Below are 8,398 nucleotides of genomic sequence, written 5' to 3'. Positions count from 1 at the left end.
CAATCAATTTTTCTTTAAGGAGACGCGGTGCCAAAAAAATAAGGGGAAGCATAATAGATGCAAAGGCAATGCTTATGCCTTTGCATCTATTATGCAGAGACCTAGTTCTAAATAGAATCCAGTTGTGACTCTGTGGCAACAATCACAGTAATCCAAAGAATAAACCAGTTTCTTTGGTAACTCAGCATATGAGAGGAGGAGATTTTGCTGTTAGTAGCATGTTGATAGCAAGCTTTGCTAAGACACTTTAGCTGTCATGGCCATGTCAAAATCCTGGGATTTCTAGACTGATGTACTTAAAGTTCTCTAGCTGAGACATCTAAATAGCTGGTCAAACTACAAATCCCGGGATTTCATAGGAAGGAGCCATGGTGGTTAAAGCAGTATCAAAGTGCTATAATTGTGCAGTGCAAAATAGATGTAAATTTCCTTTCAGCCTGTCAACATTCTAGATGAAATGAAGTGTCACAGGCAGCTGACTATCCTTCCTTCTCCAGAGTTTGGGAAAGGGATTTTTTGAACTACAACTCCCAGAACCCTGCTAGACTAAAACTCCTGTGCTAGGAAATTTTGGGAACTGTAGTTTATTTTAGCACCAGACAGAGAAGGCTAAATATCTCACAAAACTACAATTCCCAGAATTCCATAGTACTGACCCAGGGCAGTTAAAGCGGTCTCAAACTGGATTATTTCTGCAGTGTGTTTTGGACCAGAGTCAAACTGTATACAGTAAAATCAATTTAAGATAGTAACAATAAGTTAAATGGCTAAAAACATATTAAAGCATTTATAACTTAAAACCAAACAATTTAAAAACCAGTTGAAAAAAAGGATTAGAAAAAGGAATCCAGGGCCAAGCCCTTCTCCTCTTACAGTTCCTAACTCTTGTTTTTGGTTCCATTCAAAAGGAGCACCAAAGCTTTCCTGCTAGTTTCCCAGTTTTGTGGGCCAGCTGAGATATCAAAAATAAGCCAGACGTTGCTGCCAAAAGAGAGAGAAAGTAGTGGTGATTCCAAGAGGTCTGGTGAATGTCCAGGGCATCTGGACAGAGTCGGAGGCAACCATCAGTATTTGGCTCATGGTTTACAGACCATATGTCCAGAGCTTAGGAAGATGCATCTGGTCATCCTGAGCTATTGTGGCAGCTGCCACCTTGGCCTTTATATGGGCATGCCTCAGTTAATGAAGTCTCTGACAGTTAAAGGCTTCTGGACACACATGGCCATTGACCAACAGAAGACTTAACTTTTTAGACTGCTTACAAAAGATTCACTGGAAGCAAAACACATAGTGGATAAACTCATCTAATGGAGAGAGAGCTAGGGACAGAGAGAGACTAGAAGTGGATGCAGGAAATTCCCAACCCCTCTCCCAACTTGGTAGGATATAGGTTAATCCTTAGCGTTGAGGATTTCAGGGTCTCAGCCCCACTCATTCAACAGAACAACAGTCCTCATTTCGACTCCTACAGCATGATGCCTAGAGTTGCCAGTTTGAAAACTGGAGGCTGCTCCTGTTTTTTTCATTATTGTGTAGAAGAGGTAATTTGAGCAACACCTGCTGAAATTCCCTCTTCTGCACAACCTTTGAAGAAGCAGGAGCCATTTTACAGGGGGTTTTTTAGGGGTAGGAACCTATCCCCATCTTTCCATGTTATTTCTACTTCTGTTTAAGGAATGCCATGGAATAAATCTGCTTTGTTAACTGAAGTACAGTTCGCCCTCCATATCACAGGTTTATTTTTTATCCATGGATTCAAGCATCCGGTTTGAAAATATTACACAAATATAAATTCCAAAAAGCAATCCTTCATTTTGCCATTTTATATCATGGGACTTGAGCATCCACAGATTTTGGTATCCACGGAGGGGTGCAGGAACCAAACCCCAGTGGATATCAAGGGACCACTGTACACTGGTATAAGTGGCAGTAACCTTTAGCTCTTTTTCTTTCCATCTAGATTCTAACACAGTGATCTTCAGAGTGGAATAGTGCCATTTTACCATTTGGTAACCAAACAGTGCAGTACCACATTTTCTGGTGATAAAAAGAGACCTACAGCTGAGGTATCTTCCATCAGTCCTCATTACCAACTGGTAATTATGCCTCTGTGTTCCCAGGCCCAGAGAATGACTGCTGCACCCAGCCCTGCCGTTTGGAAACCGAGAGTGACAGAAGCTTGAAAAGGCTCCTGAAAGCTGCCATGAGTGATCAACAAAGTTCCCATCACAGCTCAGAATTAATGTCCATGGCATGTGGCTGCTTCACTCCTGGGCATTTGGCTAATGCTTCAAGGAAAAGCTAAAGCCAGAGTGTCCAGAATGCCATGGAAAATAAACTGTCTGAAATTAATGACAAGAAAAAATAGAACATTGAAGGAGCCCTGGAAATATGCTGTTGATGATGTGTGCCTCCAAGTCATTTTTTGACTTAAGGTGACCCTTAGGTAAACCTATCATAGGGGTGTCTTGGCAAGTTTCTTCAGAGCGGGGTTGCTATTGCATATGTTGATGCCACCCAACTTTCAAAGAGAATAAGAGAGTGTGGGAGAGAAGGAAGTGGTGGTGAAATATGGCAGAAGTACCCACTGACTCCAACACTTTCTCCAGGTGAGGAAAATTTTTTCCAAGGAAGGACAGCTGTGATTTGCTGCCTCCTCTCCATTTTCTGTGCATCTACTCCCAAATCTACCAGCAATGACATCCTTCACTATTTGATTAGAAATAAACCAGCAATGCTTTTCTAAGATCCCAGCTAGCCAGACAGCCCATCCTCATCTCTTCCCCCAGTTGAAAAATGAAACATTTATAGGAAGAGTAAATGAAAGTTATGAAAATAAGCTGCGGCATGGGATTTTGCCCCTGTCTTATCGTCTGTTTATTAGTCTGTGCCTGAAGGCAAAAGTCCTTCATAACACAGTGTGAGAAACCAATACTTGCATGATTCTTCAGAACATTCTGCTTGGATGTTTTTTTTAAAGTAGCAAATAAGAACGGGGAAATGAGGAAAAGGTTTTTTCTGGTGCTTTGGGAATGGCAGACTGTTTTGCTTCGATGATTTCCTGTCTTGACACACTCCAAGTGACGATTTGGAAAGTTGCTGGGATATGAAAGGTATGGCTTTTTAATCTGAATTATTGACCTAATTGTTCCTTTCTTTGTAATGGCTTTTGAATCTTGGGAGACTATGACTGCTTCCAGAGAACAAGGCAACAGTGGTTTCAGGTATGTGGATGTGTGTATTAATATTCTAGATGATCAACTCACATCCTACAAGCTGTTGGTGGACTGCAGGCCCCATCAACTCTACTCAATATAGTTTATTGCTTGTCCTGCCTCAGTGGTAACTGAAATGTGAGGCAGTCATTGTGACAGTAGAATTCACAACAGTTACAATATTTCAGTAAGAGAGCTGGGTTGAGGAAGGAGCAGTGTAAGCAGGAACCAGAACACACTGTGTTGTGTGTTTGTCTAGGAGGAAGTGGGTCTGTGGATACAAGCAAATGAAGCATGGGGACACTTGTAGGCAAGGAACTGGGGCAAGCTTGGGTACATTTCTATGCAATTCGCTTTCTTCCTTCTCATCTCTCTCTGCTGCTGGACTGTTGTGGACAGAATGGTCCACCCTACTGAAAAAGATGAAGGACAAACTTTCTCCATAATAGCCAAACACAACAGAATGAGACTGAGATTCCTCATAGGTCATAGGGTGACTGCTTGCCATATATGTGGCAAAGAATACCTGATGTACTTAGACCTTGCACGAGAAGATATTGGATATCAACAGAGGGATTTGCCTTCTGCCCACCGACCCATTTAGAGCAAGAGAAGAAAGAGCTAGGATACGATTCTACAACATTCTTCTTCTTCCCCCTATTCTGTCTACATGAATTTTTTGGACTGTTGGTCCACATTCTTTCAAAGGCTGGGGAAATGCGACAAACTTTCTACATATAATCAAACATAATATTTAGATTTCTAACAGGAACCATCCTCTGCCTTCCTGGGACTTCACCTTACCCCTTAAGAACATCCTGTCTCAATTCCAAGCTTCCTTGTTTAGTCCTGGTTGCCTCCCTCTCTGTTGCTGCCCATTTGCCTCCCTCCCAGGAGGTGGGATGTCCCCCCCAGTCCTGTAAAACAAGCTTCCTCTCAGCTCATGCTCTACTTCAACTGGGTTGAGGAGACTAGAGTGAAAGCCCTGGCCTTGTCTTTGAAATCCCAGCCATTTGCCACAGGAAAACAACTACTAAAAAGCATCAAACTTCCTTTCCACTTAGGAGCCAGTGCAGTATAGTGATCTGAATGCTGGAGCAGGAATCTGGATGGCCAGAGTTTGAATCCCTGCTCAGTAATGGAACCTCCTGACTAACCTTGAGCAGGTCACACTCCTTTAGCCTTAGAGGGTGGCAATGGTAAGCCAGCTCTGAATAAATGTGGCCAAAAAACTCTAAGTTACTATAAGTCCACTTGAAGGCACACAACAACTTCCTCACCACTTTCTTTCTGTCCCCCCTCCCCCCCCCCCCAAAGAATCCCCACGCCAGATATTTTGTTAACTGCCTTCGGGTCATTCTTGAATCATGGCGACCCTCTGGATGAGACATCTCCAAGACCCTCTGTCCTCCACTGTTGCTTAATTCCTGCAACCCCATAAAACCTGTGACCTCCTTCATAGAGTCCATCCATCTGCCATGTGGCCTTCCTCTCTTCTTACTTCCCTCCACCTTTCCCAGCATTATTGTCTTTTCCAATGAGTCCTTCCTTCTTATGATGTGTCCGTAGTAGGATAGCCTCAGTTTGGCATCTTGGCTTCCAGGGAGGTTTCTGGCTTGATCTGCTTTAGGACTCATTTGTTTGTCCTTTTGGCTATCCATGGGATCCTCAGCACTCTTCTCCAGCAGCACATCTCAAATGAATGGATTTTCTTCCTATCTTCTTTCTTAACTGTCCAGCTCTCACAACCATACATGGTAATAGGAAATACAGTGGCTTGTATGATTCTAACTTTTGTGCTCAGTTGTCTATCTTTGCATTTTTAGAATCTTTTCTAGTTCTTTCATAGCCACCCTCCCCATTCTTAATCTTCTTCTGATTTCCTGACAGCAGTCCCCATTTCTATCAATGTTTGATCTCAGGGATAGGAATTCCTTTACTATTTCTATTTCTTCACTGTCTAGGTTGAACTTGTGAAGGTCCTCAGTAGTCATTATTTTGGTTTTCTTTATGTTCAACATTACGCCTGCCTTTGCACTTTCCTCTTTGATCTTCCTTAGTAGGTATTCCAGGTCTGGGACGTTTTCTGCTAGTACTATGGTGTCATATAGATATCTTAGATTGTTGGTATTTCTTCCTCCTATTTTCATTCTAGGTATGCTAGCGGTTAGTATGGCATACTATGGTTAGTATGCAGGGATTGATGGACAAGCAGGCCGCCTGCTGCCAAACACCGGGAAATTTGTTGACTGATGTTATCTTGTATTCATACACAAACAATTGGGTAATGCAGCTAAAAGAGATAGGGGAAAACAACACCTGTGAATATATGAAGTGAATGTGAACTGGTCCATACCATAATAAATGAAATATAGATGGGATACTTTCAAAATTGGGGTGTGGGGATGATAGGAAAAACAAAAAGGTATGAAAATTAGTCCAGGTGGAGTAATCATGAGTCTCCAGTCAGACCCATAGTCAAGATTGTTACAAATAACTAAATTACTGCCATCTGCTCTCTTATGAGCTGTTACTACTAGTGGTTACTACAAGTATAATACCTGGGATCCTGGGATAGAGAAAAAAATCTTGAACATCTTTTTTTTTTTTTTAAAAGCATCCTAAAATTTAACTAAACTTAACCCAAACACACGTGCTCCTTTTTTGGATAGGAGCAGAAACAAAGAGAAATATCACTCCCTTTATATTAGCAATGCCACAGACTAATTTTGCGTGGTATACAAGGTTGTAAAGAGGGAAGCCAACTAAATTCCTTCAAAACTTGACACAATGCAAACTAGCATTATATAAGATCCTTAGCTGAAATAATTAACTGGAGCAACACTGGGATATGTTCTGCTATGTGATGATGTTGCACAATGATGCATTCTCAAAATCGCAAAAATTCAGCCTATATACGTCAAAGAACTAAACTTTGGCACTAGCCCTCATTCATGTGTGGCAATGCTGCCCTCTAGTGTAAGGATAAGGCATTAAGGGGAAATCTGTTGATTTCAGTAGAGATTAATTTGCCACCACACCTGTATATATAGCAACAGATCAAGGCTGCAGATACAGCATGTAAGAAGTGCACCAACAGGTCACTAGCACAGTTATAGGAATCACATGGCCCTCCAGATGGTGGACTGAAGTTCCCAGCAACATTAACCAGTATAGCCAGTGATGAATGGTGGGAGTTGTAGTCCAACATCCATGATCAGGTTGTTGCCAATTGATCTCGAGTTGATTCAACTCATGGTAACCCTGTGAATGAGACATCTCCAAGACTCCCTGTCCTCAGCTTCTCTGCTCAGGCTCAGGCCTGTGGTCTCCCTGACTGAGTCTAGTCATCTGGCACATGGTCTTCCTCTTTTTCTACTGTCTTTCATCTTTCCTAGCATTATTGTCTTTTCTAGTGATTCATTTTTCCTCATGATGTGGCCAAAGTACAACAGCCTTAGTTTAGTCATCCTGGCTTCCAGGGAGAGTTCAGGCTTGATCTCTTCAGGAACTCATTTATCTTCTTGGCTGTCCATCTCAAATGAGTTGATTTTCTTTGTATTGGCTTTTTTCACCAACCAGCTCTCACATCCATATAGTGATGAATACAATGGCTCAGTCTATCCTTACTTTATTGTTCACAGTTATGTCTTTACACTTGATGATCCTGTCCATTTCTTTCATAGCTACTCTTCCCAGTCCTAGTCTTCTGATTTCTGAATTGTATCCTAGCTCTTTCGTAACTGCAGTCTCTGTTCCAATCAATATTTGAACTATCCCCATATTAACACAGTGCTGATGGGAACACCATTGACAATAGGCAACTGCTTATTACAGAGTGCTATGCTGAACAATTTGTAGGAGCCCTCTGAGTGACGAAGTTCCTCTTCTATCACTTCTAACAGCCATAATAATTGAACATACTCACAAGATTCTCACACAATTTTTTAAATATAGAACACACGTCTTCCCTGTTTACATCTGTCTACCTGTACAATTTTCTTTAAGGTCACACTTCATGCATTATATTTTGAAGATAACAAAAATATTTTAGCACTGGAAAGTGGTTACATTTCCCAGTCCTTCCTGCATGTATTCACTAAATAAAATGTAGTTGCAGCATTGTGATCTATTGGATGTAGTCTGAGCTGAAGGTGTTCAGAAGCATAACTGTCCCACAACCAAAACCTCAATCACATCAGTTCCGGTACTTATAATAATTTTTCTTGGCAATGCAATAGAATCGACTACAGGGAAACCCAGGAATAACACATTGATTGAAGAACAGCATGACTTCCATTGCAAGAATACACAACTGAAAAGCTGAAATGCACACTGAATTCACAACTTCTCCCCCACCCCAAGATTTGAACAGCAATCCAATTAGTACAGTACTGTAATATATGTACAGTGGGCCCTTGGTATCCACTGTGCTTGGGTTTCAGGACCCTTTGTGGATACCAAAATTCGTGGATGCTCAAGCCCCATTATATACAATGGTGCAGTAAACTGGTGTGTTTTATATAAAATAGCAAAATCATGGTTTGCTTTTTGGAATTTATAACTTTTCTGGAATCTCTTCAGGCCATGGATGGTTGAATCTGTGAATCCCAAGTGTACAGTATTTACGTATGTGGATACATTTTTACTGTATGAAAAACATTATAAGATTGGTACTCAAATTTGTGCCAACAGAAAGCCAACTGAATCATGGGAATGTCAAATATGCATTAAAATACACTCCATGTACTTAATGCAGTTATTCTTTGACGATGTCCTTTCCAAGTACTTACCAGGCCTGACCCTGCTTAGCTTGGACCACAAGTTTCCAGATCTGCCAAACTGTTGGAACAATGTTCCTTTAGACTGTTTGCAAAAGCTTTCTACAGAGATTGCATCATGCTGAGTAGCACCAGGTGATGACTCTTAGCCAACTTGGTATATACCTGTAAATGCATTGAGAGTCAAGGCACCTGCGGATTGTTGTTAGTTGGTTGTAGGTACTGGTTGGTTAGAATTGATGGTTGGAATTGGTTGCATTGTTTGATAACAGATGGAGTAAGTTGATGGGAGTCTTGAGGAGTGTTTGTACATACTTCAACTACTGATAAAGAACCTTCAAGTACTTGGAAAAATATCAAGTGTCTGTTTATTCAAGTGGTCAGTGTGTTGCCAATACTTAA

This window comes from Sceloporus occidentalis, unplaced genomic scaffold (genome assembly GCF_023333645.1).
Source record: "Sceloporus occidentalis isolate IW3139 unplaced genomic scaffold, rSceOcc1.0.p SCAF_3, whole genome shotgun sequence".
NCBI classification, from domain to species: Eukaryota; Metazoa; Chordata; class Lepidosauria; order Squamata; family Phrynosomatidae; genus Sceloporus; species Sceloporus occidentalis.
The sequence above is the reverse complement of the archived record's forward strand: the minus strand, read 5'-3'. Positions refer to the sequence as shown.